General features: G+C 46.4%; 1 pseudogene; it reads right to left on the bottom strand.

Moving 5' to 3' along the window:
- Positions 1-18,062, bottom strand: part of LOC139271011 (uncharacterized) — an 88,204-nt pseudogene that overhangs the window by 43,778 nt on the left and 26,364 nt on the right.

The following is an 18,062-nucleotide window of genomic DNA, read 5'->3' as shown; positions in this document are numbered from 1 at the left end:
CTATTTTCTATGTTTCTATGCTTCTATAACACTCATACATCGCCCATTTAGCAACAAAATGAAAACTGACGGGCAGTTTTCAGAAACTTATCGCCGAACGTTACTTTCCCCATGTGCGTAACGCTGGGAAAAACTAATACAGCCCGCCCACTTTTTTTGGGCAGAATCATCAGAATGTGTGAAATCACCGCCCATAATATCGGCCAGCGTTAACTTTCCGCACAGAATTAACGCCGAGATTCAATAATACCGCCTGCCCATTTTTTTTGCCGTAAACAGCACATTTGGCGAAACTAACGCCCAGGCGATCGCCCACCGTCACTTCCACCACCTCACTCACATATCGCCCACAATATCGCTCGCCCGAAAAAAACGCACAGAAAAAGTAGAACTGTTCTGAACTAAAGCCAGCGGTATGGCTGCCATTTTTTAAATCGCAGGTCGCTTCATTCAAAAGGCTGCTTCAACTGACATATTTTCAGACTGCACTATTGGGGTAAGTTTACTCTAGATGTATTTTAGTGAGGAAATTTTTGCTTCTGATCAATCGCTATTCTACTTTCATTACAATGGGGCCTGCCTTTTCTCAGCCTGCATCAATTAATACGCAGATGCTGCAGAGTGCAGATGGCTCAATGTGTGATGCACATTATGTCCCTAATTTAAGACGTGCAAGAATGAGGAGGAGGGCCAGACCATACACACCTCGCATGTACAGGGAAAAGAGGTCTTACCTTGACGTGTCCGAGCACACCTGCCTTTGGAGACTGCGCTTCCACAAGGTGGTGATCAATGAAATATGTGAGCTCATCAGGCCACATATGCAGCCTGCCATCAGGACATCAGTTTCAGTCAAGGTCAAGGCCACCGCAGCACTGTCTCTCTATGCGTCAGATTCCTTTTGGGCTTCCGCAGTCGAGATTTGCCCTCTGTCTCACCATGCAACCCATCACTGCATTCGACAGGTCATGGAGGCCCTGTACACAAGGATGGACTTTATCAGCTTCCCCGTGACCACGGAGGCTCAGACTGACAGGGTTGGAGCATTCTACCACATTGCTAAGTTCCCCAGAGTGCAGGGAGCGATACAGTGCACTCACATCGCCATGCAGCCACATTCTCAGGATCCAGAGCGTTTTCATAATAGGAAAGGATTTCACTCCCTGAAGATCCAACTAGTTGTCGACCACAACCAGATCATCATGGCAGTGAATGCCAAATGTCCAGGCACCTTCGATGAGGCTCACATCCTGCGTGAGAGCACTGTCTCTGACATGTTTAAGAGTCAGCCACAAGGACAATGCTGGATGCTTGGTGATAACTGATATGGCCTAGCCACCTGGCTGATGACCCCCCCCCCCCCCGTGTGACACCCACACCAAGGCCGAGAAGCGATACAACCAGAGCCACAAAGACACATGCAATGTGGTGCAGAAAACAATAACTGTGCTTACGCAGCGCTTCAGATGTCTGGGCCACTCAGGAGAGAAGCTAAAATACAACTCTGAGCAAGTAGGTAAATTCATTGTCGTGTGCTCCATGCTGCACAATCTGGCTATCAGGAGAGGCCAAGAATTGCCAGAAAGGACTGATAATCCACCTCAGGAGAGAGAGGAAGAGGATGACGAGGGGTTGGATGCTGAGCTAGGGCCAGACAATCAGGCTGGCTATACAGCCATGCCCACGACCCTCTCAAGACTGCAGGAAAGGGCCCGTGATGGCTACATAGCTGCAAGACTCTTACGTGAGGAGCTGATATCTGAATGATTTGCCTGAAAAAACGTTGCTGGTGGGGACAACGCTGTGTGTGTGCAGCTCAGACATCAATGGTGCCTATCACGTTGGTGCCAGTTAAAGTTTACGTTAATTGAAGTTACGTTTTATTTAACTCTTTCATGTTAAGGAATCACCAGTGTGTAATGGTCCAGCTATCTGAGACAATGCGCAACAAGGTTATGTTCAATAAACAAAAATTTATACCAACATTGGTCTGAAATCATAAGTATCACAGGCAAAAACACCCAATCCCCGCCCAAACCCCACTTTTTCCACCATTGACATCAATCAAATGTTCAACATGTCCAGCAACACAGAATACAAAGGCAAAGCAGGAGGGTGGTCCCCTCCCTCCATACATTACAACAAATTGCCTACAACCAGATGGAGATATAACACAGCCATCACCTGCAGACATGCACCTCACTTTCCTACCCTCCTCTCCTTCTTCTCACCATCTCTACCCTTTCCCCTCTTTGCTCCATGGTGCCTGGCCGAGGAGCTCATCAGGCGGTACCTTATTGGGGGATGAAGGCAGAGGCAGTGTTTTTGGATCGATAATAATAGACCCAGGTTCGGGATCTGGATGAATGTTAAATAAGAGACAAGACAAATGAAGTAAAGATAAAACACCGTTTACTGAGAGAAAAGAAACATAATACAGTTTACGAAGAAAAGAGAAGTATGATAAGATGCAACAAAGCTCACAGCCTTCGGCCCGTCGGGAACTCCGCAAGGATGGCTGGTCAGGAGCCTTGGGGGTCCCGGCACCGCTCGCGAATCACGGTGCAAGGTGAAGTTCAAAGAGCTACTGGACAGTTCCGTTCCTTTATACTATTGAACAAACAAGGGTGCATGTGGCTTATGGCCCAACTCCTAATCTGTAAGACCCCAGCTGTTCTTCCACAAAGCATGAGACCTCGAGGCACCGACCATCCCATAAACAAGATGGTGTGCGCATCAAGGTCTCTCTCTCTCTTTCTCTCTGAATCAACAACATTCCACGAGGCATGAAGATAAAACACACTGTAAATGTCGGAATATCATAATTAACCCTATGTGATTAACCCTAAACAATACAATCCACCCTTGATATTTAGACATTCTAAGTAATATAATCGAGTTGAAGGTGTAATGCATCAGTTACACGTTGAGTATGCGCAAGCAACGCCCACAATCTACACCAAAGAATACATACAAGCAGTAATATCAGTAATAATGCGACGAGTAAAACAACGATAGGATGTATTAACAGCTTCAAAGCGGCGGATGTTTTTGTGGACCATCCGTAAAAGATGTACTGTAAGGTCAGTGACCGTTGTTGCAACTCTGACCAAGGCGCCATCACTGTAACTCATAGCAACTTGCAGAGTATGAAGGGTACGCCCTCGTTTCCTCAATTCGTCAGGGGCCTTTTGGTTATCTTTTAGAAATTGAGCTAAGCGAGTTAGATCTACAGTGGGGGGAAGGTTAGTAATGCCTCAGACGGTGCGATGGTGCACAACATTTTTCCATCGTCCCAATCAATATGACCTTTTAGAATGAAGATCACATATGGTATACACATCTTTAAAGCAAGCATTTAGAGGAGGATCTTTATGGGCGCCGTCAAGATAAATGGAATAGACACTAGTAATACAAACATGATTCTGTCCGATTTCATGTAAAATTTTATTATTGTATGGTACAAGTGTCCAAATACATGTTCCCGCTGTATGCTGTAAGGAGCATGGTTCAAACACAGGTGTGTGCAAAGGACACACTATACCGAAAGGCCATATTTGACAATCTTGAGCTTGGTGAATTCTATTGCTAGCAACAGCTTGAACTCGGGTACCCACAGATTTTGGCCATACAGGTGGGGAAGCACTATAAACTGGCACCAAATGTTGGTTTTTGTGATATTGACTATTCTCATAGTAAAGTTACACCCCTGGTCATCACAATGTATATGTTGCATATCAGGTTTTACCCCTAGATTTCTATTGCCGAAGTGGAATATTTTGCTCCAACTATTTGCATGTCCTGACATGGCAATACGTTCTAACTCGCCCCTTAATAGTTGCCGGGTTACTTCTTCAAACATGCATTTTGTGTGATGACCTAATTCTTGTTGTCGCCCGGTGACACTCCCTATCTCTTGAGTAGTTTTATCTATGTGTTCCCACCACATTACGTCCGACAGCCAACTAGAAAGCATCTGTCCTGTGAGACCTCTGTCCCATGCATTTCACAATCGAATTGCATCTCCAGTATTTTGTTCTGTAAGGTCTCACTATCCATAGAGTTTAATGCTCCTATTCCTGTTCCTACGCCTCCTAATATTGTGGCTAATATATCACGCCTTTGTCTCACTGACGTTTTCAGATTTGCTTTAATTGTTGTTATATTACAAGTGTCAGACGGCTTGTCCGCATACCGGACTTGTAGTGTGAGATTTAATATGGATGGGGATGTAAGCACAGGTGTACATGTAGAGTGTAGTTGTTGCAAATGATCCATAGCACCTGTCCTGGACCTTCCCAGTACCCATATGCGTTACAAGTGACACTCCAGTGTCCTATAGTGCAGGCTTGCCCGGAAGGACAGGTAAAATTGTCTTGCGTACGATCAGTGTTAGCTAGCCGCCACCCTATACGGCCATCCCATGCTGTGTTTGAGGATGGAAGTAGCACAGTCACAGATAACGAGACACAAAGACTGGACAGCACGAGTTGGTAAGTTGCCATTTTGGGCAGAATTCCTGTGGAAGGAAGCATAAGTATATTAATTCAGCCCCGTTTAGTCAATTTACCCTTGTCAACACAGAGAGGAATATCTTGACCAGTCAGGAGCAACCAATAAGTGTTTCCTTCTCCTTTCGCTAAGATTTCCCCTGCTTGTAAGGGTTTCTGGGGGTACTGCACCCATACTTTTCCTTCTTCACAAACTGTGTCCTGAGTCTGATTTTCTTTTTCAATAGTCGGGACACTAACTTTGTCTAACATGTGGCTTATGGGAGTTCCCCCCCGCAATGGTCGGTGATTCAGATTGCGCACTGCTTATGGTAAGACCTTTAACCACCCTTGCAATGTGTTAGTGGGAGTTAATATTTTAATCTGTTGCTTAAGTAGTCCATTCATGCGTTCTATTAACCCTGCAGCTTGCGGATAGTAAGGTATGTGAAACATCCAATAGATCCCGTTGTCTACCGCCTACTGTTGCACTGTTTGACCTGTGAAGTGCGACCCATTATCGGACTGTACTTCTGTTGGCTCACCGTAGTATGTGATTAAATTCTCCAGTCCTTTAATCGTACTTTGTTGATTCACTTTAGTCACTGGATAAGCTATCAAAAGTCCAGAATAGGTATCAACAGCAGTGAGCAAATATTGGAACCGTTGTTGCAATGGTAACAGTCCTACATAATCAACTTGCCATATTTGTGCTGGTTGAGTCCCTCTCTTAATATGGGCACCGGGTTGTCGTTGTAGGGGAAAATGCTTCACCCTTTGACAAATTTCACAGGTGTTTATGATCTGTTTAACACCGTCCATAGTCAAATGGATCCCCCTATTTCGTGCCCATTGTATCGTACCCTGAATGCCCAAATGTCCAGATTTGTGGTGGGCCCATTTGCCTATGCCATATTCTTCCTCTTCCGCCTCTTTGACAGCCCGTACCTGGGTTTATTATCAACGGTGTTATTATGTTCAGAGATCTTTGAAGTGTTTTTCATGTGAGCATGCACATGATATACAGTTATTTTCATCTACTGGGCTTTGGACCATATTTGTTCCCATAGGTGCTTTCCCCACAAGTCTTTCCCAGTTATTTGCCAGTTATGTTCATGCCAGTTTCGCATCCAGCTCGCCATGACATTGGCTACTGCCCATGAGTCAGTATATATGTGTACTTGTTGCTGTTCCTCTTCTAACGCAAGGACTACAGCTGCTAGTTCTGCTAGCTGGCTGGAGCCTCCAACGCCCTCATCATGCACAATTGTCTGGGTTTTTGGATTGAAGGCAGCGGCTCGCCATCGCTGAAGGCCGTTTCGCCAGACCACTGAGCCATCTGTGAATCAGGCATGGCTACGTTCTTCAGGTGTTAACTGTTCAAAAGACACGCCCCAGGGGATCAGTGACTCTTGGGTTAAACTGACTGACGACTGCGTAAGTTCACTCTCAGCTGTTTGTGGGTATTCAGCCACATTCTCATGTAGTCGAGTGATTCCTTCTTTTACTTTACTTGCTCTGTCTGCGATATACCATTTCCAGCGCACTATGGAGCTTTGCTGCGCTCGCCCGACCTTGTGTGTCTCATTTTCTGAGAGAACCCAGGATAATATGGGTCGGTCTGGTCTTAAACTGACTTTGTCGTCCCCTGCCTGTCCTTCTTTTTCTGTTAGGGCCCAATAACATGCTAAGAATTGTTTCTCAAATGGAGCGTAACGAGTAGCAGCATCTGTCAATACGAGTGCCATGTTGAACCTGCCACAAACTCCATACTGCAGTATCATTGGTAACGGATACCTGTAGCTCAAAAGGCTGTCCAGGCACTCGCGGGGCTAGGGGTAAAGCTTGAGCTACAGCTTCTTTGGCTGCATCAAAAGCCACCTGCTGTTCCTTTCCCCACTTGAAGTGGGCCTTTTTTCGTGTTACGGCATACAGCAGTTTTAATAACATTGTGAGGTGAGGTATGTGTCTCCTCCAGTAACCCAGTAGTCCCACAAACCGTTGTGTCTCAATTTTATTCGTGAGGGTGGCCATTTCTTGAATTTTATTCTTCACAGGCTCGGGTATGATGCGCTCACCCCGAGACCATTGGATCCCCAGAAACTGGACAGTCTGGCTAGGGCCCTGCACCTTCTTCGGATTTATCTCCCAGCCCTTGTCTCGCATGTGCTGGACTAAAGTAGCTAGGGCTTCTGACACCACTGCCTCGGTGGGACCCCTTATTAGTACATCATCGATGTAGTGTGCCAGTGAGACATTAGGAGCCAAAGTGCACATGTCCAGGTACCGGGCCACCAATCTGTGGCATAGGATAGGGCTATGTAGGTAACCCTGAGGTAGGCGTTTAAACGTGTATTGCCTCCCTTCCCAAGTGAATGCAAACTGGTCCTGGGATTCTTCCGCTATTGGAATGGAGAAAAGGCATTGGCCAGGACGATTACCGCATACCACTCCGCACCTTCTTCAGACAGCCGCTCTGTTATAGTTACTACATCTGGGACAGCGGTTGCCAGGGGAGGAGAAAATGTGTTCAGTTGTCGGTAGTCCACAGTCATCCTCCAACTTTTGTCGGGTTTCTGCACAGGCCAAACAGGGCTATTGTAGGGGTACACCGTATGTCTAATGATACCCGCCTCCAAGAGCCCTTGTATGGTTTCCCTATTTCTTTGTGTCCCCCAGGTATCCGTTACTGTTTCATAGTCACTATACGCAATGGTCGTGTATTACCACTGGTTCCCACTTTGCTTCCCCTGCAATCACAGTGATCGCCCGTATCCCGAATGAGAATCGCCCGAACGAGGTGTTGTGTGTGGTTCCCTTTAAAAGTCCATCCCAATAATATGTTCCTTTACTACCGATATTAAGACCATGTTTAACTAATTTACTGGAATTCTTTGAGGATATAACGAGCATGGTGGATAGAGGTGTACCGATGGATGTGGTGTATTTAGATTTCCAAAAGGCATTCGATAAAGTGCCACACAAAAGGTTACTGCAGAAGGTAAAGGTACCTAGAGTCAGAGGAAATGTATTAGCATGGATAGAGAATTGGCTGGCTAACAGAAAGCAGAGAGTCGGGATAAATGGGTCCTTTTCGGGTTGGAAATCGGTGGTTAGTGGTGTGCCACAGGGATCGGTGCTGGGACCACAACTGTTTACAATATACATAGATGACCTGGAAGAGGGAACAGAGTGTAGTGTAACAAAATTTGCAGATGACACTAAGATTAGTGGGAAAGCGGGTTGTGTAGAGACACAGAGAGGCTGCAAAGAGATGTAGATAGGTTAAGCGAATGGGCTAAGGTTTGGCAGATGGAATACAATGTCGGAAAATGTGAGGTCATCCACCTTGGAAAAATAAACAGTAATAGGGAATATTATTTGAATGGGGAGAAATTACAACATGCTGCGGTGCAGAGGGACCTGGGGTCCTTGTGCATGAATCCCAAAAAGTTAGTTTGCAGGTGCAGCAGGTAATCAGGAAGGCGAATGGAATGTTGGCCTTCATTGTGAGAGGGATGGAGTACAAAGGCAGGGAGGTCCTGCTGCAACTGTACAGGGTATTGGTGAGGCCACAACTGGAGTACTGCATGCAGTTTTGGTCACCTTACTTAAGGAAGGATATACTAGCTTTGGAGGGGGTGCAGAGACGATTCACTAGGCTGATTCCGGAGATGAAGGGGTTACCTTATGATGATAGATTGAGTAGACTGGGTCTTTACTCGTTGGAGTTCAGAAGGATGAGGGGTGATCTTGTAGAAACATTTAAAATAATGAAAGGGATAGACAAGATAGAGGCAGAGAGGTTGTTTCCACTGGTCGGGGAGACTAGAACTAGGGGGCACAACCTCAAAATACGGGGGAGCCAATTTAAAACCGAGTTGAGAAGGAATTTCTTCTCCAAGAGGGTTGTGAATCTGTGGAATTCTCTGCCTAAGGAAGCAGTTGAGGCTAGCTCATTGAATGTATTCAAATCACAGATAGATAGATTTTTAACCAATAAGGGAATTAAGGGTTATGGGGAGCGGGCGGGTAAGTGGAGCTGAGTCCACGGCCAGATTAGCCATGATCTTGTTGAATGGCGGAGCAGGCTCGAGGGGCTAGATGGCCTACTCCTGTTCCTAATTCTTATGTTCTTATGTAAGACCGTTACCCAGCGCAGAGGCACATTTCCCAACGCCATTCTGATAGTTGTTCGGATGCGGGCGTTTCTGCCCTTCCGAACCCATTAATCATCATACGGGTCCCTATGTGTTTTCTAGGATTTCCATGGATAATAGTAACTTCTGCCCCTGTGTCGAGTAAAGCAACATCTCTTTGTATGTTCCCCCCCGGCCAATGTATCGTAATCGGAATGTGTGGCCTCAGATCCCGGGAGCTTGGGTTGATGTGGTTCTAATGAGGGCTACTCCCGGATCCCGGCCACACCCCTAGTCGAGGGGTTTACTAGCCTTCCACAGCTCTTCTATGTTGGGGTATAGGCTAGCGGAAGGTTGTTTCTCCGCATCCGCAGACTTATTGCTATCCGACTTAGTCTTCCTTACCTCCCTCCTTTCACCCTTCCCTGTTCCCGGGACGCAGTGTTGCTTCCACATAGAATACATCGCTCCTGTTGGGATTCCATCAATTTTTTCCTTGGGGACCCCTACCTTCAGTAAACCCTGTACCTTTCCCAGAGGTCGAACCTTGTCACTGGTCCTGATCCCCCTCTACATTAGCCGTTCTCGACTCTCGCACACTATCTTCTGCATCCTCTAACTGTTCTAACAATAGGCAAGCGTGCCCCACCCGCTGCCCTTGGGCTGGTCCCAATAATGCGAGTAGCGCACCCCTCATCATTGGAGGGCCACGCTTCATCAGCCTGCTCCGCATTCCTGCCGTAAAGAGCTCCTGATCTGGCCCCCCATATGGTTGGAGATATAATCCTCCCTGTGTTGCCATGTTGCGCAACTGTATCGCACCCTCTGCCATAGTATTCCAAGGTTTTACCTCCCCTTCCCAATCAACGGCAGAGGGATATTTTTGCCAGACCCCTAAAGTAACCATGTCCCATAGTGAACCTGTGCCCTGGATATTCCGTAGCACTGCTGTGATATGGTGGTCCATAGTCATAGTCCCTATTTTTGTTAACTCTTTGGGGTTAAGTATTACGCCAGATACTCCCTGGTCCCAAATCCGGGTATAGCCATTCTGACAATGATTCCCCGGGTTTTTGGCGAAATCGAGACCCTATTTCTTGTAACTCACTAGTGGTGAATTCACGCACCCCTCTAGTGGTTACTGGCTGTTCCCCATCTTGCTGTTTTGTCTTATTTGTAATAAGGGGTCTAGCTTCTGTGCTCGAAGCGTATGGGGGAGGGTCTTTAGTTTCCTCCCGTTCCCCCCACCTCTCCATCTGTCCACTCATATTCTGAGTCAGAGGAGTACCAGATATTTTTGGTGCACCACTCACAATTTATTCCAGCTTGTATACATTCCCCACATTATTTTCCATTGGCTTTTAAACACTCACTGGGGTAGAAACATAGAAACATAGAAAATAGGTGCAGGAGTAGGCCATTCGGCCCTTCTAGCCTGCACCGCCATTCAATGAGTTCATGGCTGAACATGCAACTTCAGTACCCCATTCCTGCTTTCTCACCATACCCCTTGATTCCCCTAGTAGTAAGGACTTCATCTAACTCCTTTTTGAATATATTTAGTGAATTGGCCTCAACTACTTTCTGTGGTAGAGAATTCCACAGGTTCACCACTCTCTGGGTGAAGAAATTCCTCCTCATCTCGGTCCTAAATGGCTTCCCCCTTATCCTTAGACTGTGTCCCCTGGTTCTGGACTTCCCCAACATTGGGAACATTCTTCCTGCATCTAACCTGTCGAACCCCGTCAGAATTTTAAACGTTTCTATGAGGTCCCCTCTCATTCTTCTGAACTCCAGTGAATACAAGCCCAGTTGATCCAGTCTTTCTTGATAGGTCAGTCCCGCCATCCTGGGAATCAGTCTGGTGAACCTTCGCTGCACTCCCTCAATAGCAAGAATGTCCTTCCTCAGGTTAGGAGACCAAAACTGTACACAATACTCCAGGTGTGGCCTCACCAAGGCCCTGTACAATTGTAGCAACACCTCCCTGCCCTTGTACTCAAATCCCCTCGCTATGAAGGCCAACATGCCATTTGCTTTCTTAACCGCCTGCTGTACCTGCATGCCAACCTTCAATGACTGATGTACCATGACACCCAGGTCTCTTTGCACCTCCCCTTTTCCTAATCTGTCACCATTCAGATAATAGTCTGTCTCTCTGTTTTTACCACCAAAGTGGATAACCTCACATTTATCCACATTATACTTCATCTGCCATGCATTTGCCCACTCACCTAACCTATCCAAGTCGCTCTGCAGCATCATAGAATCCTCCTTGCAGCTCACACTGCCACCCAACTTAGTGTCATCCGCAAATTTGGAGATACTACATTTAATCCCCTCATCTAAATCATTAATGTACAGTGTAAACAGCTGGGGCCCCAGCACAGAACCTTGCGGTACCCCACTAGTCACTGCCTGCCATTCTGAAAAGTCCCCATTTACTCCTACTCTTTGCTTCCTGTCTGACAACCAGTTCTCAATCCATGTCAGCACACTACCCCCAATCCCATGTGCTTTAACTTTGCACATTAATCTCTTGTGTGGGACCTTGTCGAAAGCCTTCTGAAAGTCCAAATATACCACATCAACTGGTTCTCCCTTGTCCACTCTACTGGAAACATCCTCAAAAAATTCCAGAAGATTTGTCAAGCATGATTTCCCTTTCACAAATCCATGCTGACTTGGACCTATCATATTACCTCTTTCCAAATGCACTGCTATGACATCCTTAATAATTGATTCCATCATTTTACCCACTACCGATGTCAGGCTGACCGGTCTGTAATTCCCTGTTTTCTCTCTCCCTCCTTTTTTAAAAAGTGGGGTTACATTGGCTACCCGCCACTCCATAGGAACTGATCCAGAGTCAATGGAATGTTGGAAAATGACTGTCAATGCATCCACTATTTCCAAGGCCACCTCCTTAAGTACTCTGGGATGCAGTCCATCAGGCCCTGGGGATTTATCGGCCTTCAATCCCATCAATTTCCCCAACACAATTTCCCGACTAATAAGGATTTCCCTCAGTTCCTCCTCCTTACTAGACCCTCCGACCCCTTTTATATCCAGAAGGTTGTTTGTGTCCTCCTCAGTGAATACCGAACCAAAGTACTTGTTCAATTGGTCCGCCATTTCTTTGTTCCCCGTTATGACTTCCCCTGATTCTGACTGCAGGGGACCTACGTTTGTCTTTACTAACCTTTTTCTCTTTACATATCTATAGAAACTTTTGCAATCCGTCTTAATGTTCCCTGCAAGTTTCTTCTCGTACTCCATTTTCCCTGCCCTAATCAAACCCTTTGTCCTCCTCTGCTGAGTTCTAAATTTCTCCCAATCCCCGGGTTCGCTGCTATTTCTGGCCAATTTGTATGCCACTTCCTTGGCTTTAATGCTATCCCTGATTTCCCTTGATAGCCACGGTTGAGCCACCTTCCCTTTTTTATTTTTACGACAGACAGGAATGTACAATTGTTGTAGTTCATCCATGCGGTCTCTAAATGTCTGCCATTGCCCATTCACAGTCAACCCCTTCAGTATCAGTCGCCAATCTATCCTAGCCAATTCACGCCTCATACCTTCAAAGTTACCCTTCTTTAAGTTCTGGACCATGGTCTCTGAATTAACTATTTCATTCTCCATCCTAATGCAGAATTCCACCATATTATGGTCACTCTTCCCCAAGGGGCCTCGCACAAAGAGATTGCTAATTAATCCTCTCTCATTACACAACACCCAGTCTAAGATGGCCTCCCCCCTAGTTGGTTCCTCGACATATTGGTCTAAAAAACCATCCCTTATGCACTCCAGGAAAATTCTCCTCTACCGTATTGCTTCCAGTTTGGTTAACCCAATCTATGTGCATATTAAAGTCACCCATTATAACTGCTGCACCTTTATTGCACGCATCCCTAATTTCATGTTTGATGCCCTCCCCAACATCACTACTACTGTTTGGAGGTCTGTACACAACTCCCACTAACGTTATTTGTCCTTTGGTATTCTGCAGCTCTACCCATATAGATTCCACATCATCCAAGCTAATGTCCTTCCGAACTATTAAGCAAGCCCATACCACATGCAGCAGCAAATCAGTGCAGTACAAAGGATATATTTCAAAACCATCTGTAATTTCCATCGTTTGGCTTTCTTTTTATTTTGTACTATATTATATTAAAGTTTCTGATTGTTCATTGACCTTGTCCGCCCGTTCTTGTGCAGTGCGGACCGCTTCAGTCAGAGTCGAGTTTTGACTTTCCAAAATCTTAACAGCTGCTTTTAGCTGTAGGTTTCCTGCCTCACTTTCCTGAAGTTGTTTACACATCGCCCTTAATGCTGTCAACAAAATCCATCCCATTTGTGGGGGACTATTTTTCTCCTGTGGGAATCCCGCTTCCTCCAGGAGAGAGAGTACCTCGTGGGATATGGTTCTATCTTTGTTCTGTTCCAATAACGGCGTATCCCAATGTTGCGGGGGTCCAAACCGGGCTAGCACATTGGCAAGAGAGCCAAAACCCTCATCCCTCTTGCTCCACCCTGGTATTCTATACTTCTCTCTCACAGGAGGAGACTGCTTCTTGTCTTTTATCTTAAACATTTTACCAGATCCTGTTCATGACGCCAAAATGTTTTGGATCGATAATAATAGACCCAGGTTCGGGATCAGGATGAATGTTAATTGAGACAAGGCAAATTAAGTAAAGATAAAACACCGTTTACTGAGAGAAAAGAAACATAATACAGTTTACGAAGAAAAGAGAAGTATGATAAGATGCAACAAAGCTCACAGCGTTCGGCCCGTCGGGAACGCCGCAACGACGGCTGGTCAGGAGCCTTGGGGCTCACGGCACCGCTCGCGAATCACGGTCCAAGGTGAAGTTCAAAGAGCTACTGGACAGTTCCGTTCCTTTATACTATTGAACAAACATGGGTGCATGTGGCTTATGGCTAACTCCTAATCTGTAAGGCCCCAGCTGTTCTTCCACAAAGCATGAGACCTCAAGGCGCCGACCGTCCCATAAACAAGATGGTGTGCGCATCAAGGTCTCTCTCTCTCTCTCTCTCTGCATCAACAACATTCCACGAGACATGAAGATAAAACACACTGTAAATGTCAGAATATCATAATGAACCCTATGTGATTAACCCTATACAATACAGGCGGTCGTTGCATGGATATGGGAGCAGGTCGATGCCAAGGGGGCAACATTCTCTGATGCAGAAGCAGGATCTTGGTCCTTGCTCTCATCTGTCGTTCACAGTGGTGGTGCGGAACCAAGGGGTGGAGTGCCGCGCTCTGGGACCACTGGGAGGCCTGTGCCAGCAGTGTTCCTGGCTATCGCATCCAGGGCCTCCGCCATCCACGAAATGTACTCAGTCATGGTGGCCAGCTGTCGAGATATGCCCCTCAATGCATCGATGAGTTAGTCACCAATGACTACAGTCCTCCTGGACAACTGTACCATCTCTCTGCAATCATGTGGCGCTCGTGGACCAGACCTGCCGCTTCCAAGAGGCCTCCACGGGGTCAGCGCCATCCTGGGGACAAATGGGGTGCCCTGCGGCAAGGTGCTTGGAGCCGGTACCTCCAGAGTGGAGGCGGGAATGACCGGAGGACCACTAGATGGCCTTGGGATGGAATGGCTTCGGGAGTGTGGTGATTCCTTGAAATCGGCGTTCTCATCCGTGGAGAATAGACCCAGCGGATTGACAGGCGAGAATCGGAGCTCCTCAGCACGAGATGTAGGATCTTCTGGAGAGTCGGGCCCCACGCCCCCACCTTCTGGCCTCTATGGTCTTGCCTTGGGTCACGCTGCTGGCTGAGCTGCAAAACACAAATGAGGTTATTAGAGGAGAGGGGGTGCTAGGGTCACAAGGTGAGTCCAGCGCTACACCCAACATATGCACGACAAAAGCACCATCGCTTTCAAAATCATCACAGACATCTCATTTCATGACCATCAACACATTTGCATTGCAATGATTATCATTAGGCCAGCATTATTTCGATGACAATTTTAGAAATCATCTGTCATATATGATTGTTCGAATATGAGTGGATGTGGCATCTATTGACATTACATCACGCAATGGTGTAAGCTTTACTCACGTGGCATCACTTCAGGGTCTGCAGATGCGTACATGGCTGTCCGGGAGTGCTTCCCCACGCGTGCGAGCACATGCTCCTCCATCTCAGTGATGTCGCTGGGGACTGGTAGCCCCCCACCCATTCGCCTCTGCACGGACCTCATCGTCAATAGCTTCTTCTGTGAAAGGTGACAGGACGACTTGGCATGAGATCATTGCGTGATATAATTTCTAGGTACTGTCACAGAGGCTGATACAACACATAAGCGACAGATGTAATCAAGATTATTATGATAATTATCATTCTTTACTTAACGACGTACAGTGTGACCGCAGGCTTTGAGTAAAACATTCCCGGTAAAAGTGCAAGACCTCACATCTGCTGATCATGACTGTTACAAATCAAATTATATAAATACATAAGTACATGTAAATCAATGTAATACTTACTCTTGCAGATCCCACAAGGTCGTTCCATAGTTTGCGACATTGATTGCCCTCACGCACCTCGTTGGTCGCCGACGAGACCACCTCTGCTATCTCAGTCCATATCTTTTGGTAGGCCTTTGGGGTGGGCTTCCCACGCCCTCCCTGTGTCAAATCACCCCAGCGTGACTCGACCCCCTGCAGGAGGGAGGCATTTGCCTCATCCGAGAACCTCCTGGCTCTTTTGCGCCCTCCAATGTGCTCCTCTCCCACCTCACTGCTCTCTCCAGCATCAGTCTCCACAGCGTGCTGTGATGCCTCCTCCTCTCCCTCCATTATAGGGCAAATTCGGGCAAATATGTGGCTGGTAACAGCTAACTTTTGTTACCCTATTTGCTGTGATGCTTTAAAGTCTCCCTCCTTCCTCCCAAAGCAGCCACACCACACCCACACACGCCTTCAGTCCCTCTCAGCTCCCCCTCTCGCTGTCTCCTCTTCTGCGCATGTCATGATGACCCTTGACCTCCTGAATCGCGGGAATCGAGCGTTGCCATGCCATTGCTAAGGATGGTGACACTTTATGGCAGAAGGTCAGCGCGATTTAACGCTACCGCCCATTTTATATCGCTCGTGGTAATGCCTAATTTAAAAAATGGAGACTAGGTGCTTTGAGAATGGGCGAGAAGCCAGCGATCTGAAAACCCATTTTTACCGCCCACGCCAAAAATAACGCCCATTTATAGGCGATAAGCACAAAAGTGTAAAATCTAGCCCCTGGTCTTTAATATATTTCAAAAAAAGCAGTGGTCCTAGTACCGACCCCTGGGGAACACCACTGTATACCTTCTTCCGGTCTGAAAAACAACCGTCCACCACTACTCTCTGTTTCCTACTCAGACAATTTTGTATCCAATTGTAAGCCACAAATGCAGACAGCCCAGACAAAGAGTCTGACTGCTAAGTATCTGTGTATACTGTGAATGTATGACATATATGGGAATGGTACAACTAAAAATGTAAGCATAAGGACTTTAATACACAATGCTATGAACTATGAGACCAGAGAAGCAAAATCTCTTCTTCTGCTAGTTACATTGATGTCCATTTTGACAACAGCCTCAAAATAGGGTCAGTACCCTTACCGCCCCATGAACACCAGGGATGAATGTAGTGCCATTTTAAAAGGGGCCTACCTCTGGGTGTCCAAAACATAGAAATATAGAAACATAGAAAATAGGTGCAGGAGTAGGCCATTCGGCCTTTTGAGCCTGCACCACCATTCAATAATATCATGGCTGATCATTCACCTCAGTACCCTTTTCCTGCTTTCTCTCCATACACCTTGATCCCTTTAGCCATAAGGGCCACATCTAACTCCCTCTTGAATATATCCAATGAACTGGCATCAACAACTCTCTGTGGTAGGGAATTCCACAGGTTAACAACTCTCTTGAGTGAAGAAGTTTCTCCTCATCTCAGTCCTAAATGGCTTAACCCTTATCCTTAGACTGTGTCCCCTGGTTCTGGACTTCCCCAACATCGAGACCATTCTTCCTGTATCTAACCTGTCCACTCCCATCAGAATTTTATGTTTCTATGAGATCCCCTCTCATCCTTCTAAACTCCAGTGAATAAACTCCAGTTGATCCAGTCTCTCCTCATATGTCAGTCCAGCCATCCCGGGAATAAGTCTAGTGAACCTTCGCTGCACCCCCTCAATAGTAAGAACGTCCTTCCTCAGATTAGGAGACCAAAATTGAACACAATATTCCAGGTGAGGCCTCACCAAGGCCCTGTACAACTGCAGTAAGAACTCCCTGCTCCTATACTCAAATCCCCTAGCTATGAAGGCCAACATACCATTTGCCTTCTTCACCGTCTGTTGTACCTGCATGCCAACTTTCAATGATTGATGTACCATGACACCCAGGTCTCGTTGCACCTCCCCTTTTCCTAATCTGCCGCCTTTCAGATAATATTCTGCCTTCGTGTTTTTGCCACCAAAGTGGATAACCTCACATTTATCCACATTATACTGCATCTGCCATGCATTTGCCCACTCGCCTAACCTGTCCAAGTCACCTTCAGCCTCTTAGCATCCTCCTCACAGCTCACACCACCATCCAGTTTAGTGTCATCTGCAAACTTGGAGATATTACACTCAATTCCTTCATCTAAATCATTAATGTATATTGTAAATAGCTGGGGTCCCAGCACTGAGTCCAGCGGCACCCCACTAGTCACTGCCTGCCATTCTGAAAAGGACCCATTTATTCCGACTCTTTGCTCCCTGTCTGCCAACTAGTTCTCTATCTATGTCAGTACATTACCCCCAATACCATGTGCTTTAATTTTGCACTCCAATCTCGTGTGCGGGACCTTGTCAAAAGCCTTTTGAAAGTCCAAATACACCACATCTACTGGTTCTCCCTTGTCCACTCTACTAGTTACATCCTCAAAAAATTCCAGTAGATTTGTCAAGCATGATTTCCCTTTCATAAATCCATGTTGACTTGGACCGATCCCGTCACTGCTTTCCAAATGCTCTGTTATTTCATCTTTAATAATTGATTCCAATATTTTCCCCACCACAGGCTAACTGGTCTATAATTACCCTCTTTCTCTCTCTGTCCTTTTTTAAAAAGTGGTGTTACATTAGCTGCCCTCCAGTCCATAGAAACTGATCCAGAGTCGATGGACTGTTGGAAAATGATCACCAATGCATCCACTGTTTCAGATAATAGGCCCCTTGTAACTTGGAAACCGAAGTCCTATGACATAAATAGGACCCTGATTGCCATTTTAAGTAGAAATTAGTCGGAGCCTGTGCAGTGCAGCCTTCAACCAGATCCATGAGCGACGGAAGAGAAGTTATTTTTGTGAATTTCGAAGGGGCATGAGTGCATCTCTGGAACCTACA

The sequence above is a fragment of the Pristiophorus japonicus genome, chromosome 1, assembly GCF_044704955.1.
Source record: "Pristiophorus japonicus isolate sPriJap1 chromosome 1, sPriJap1.hap1, whole genome shotgun sequence".
Lineage (NCBI taxonomy): Eukaryota > Metazoa > Chordata > Chondrichthyes > Pristiophoridae > Pristiophorus > Pristiophorus japonicus.
Note: the sequence above shows the minus strand (reverse complement) of the source record. Positions and strands in the feature narration are given on the sequence as shown.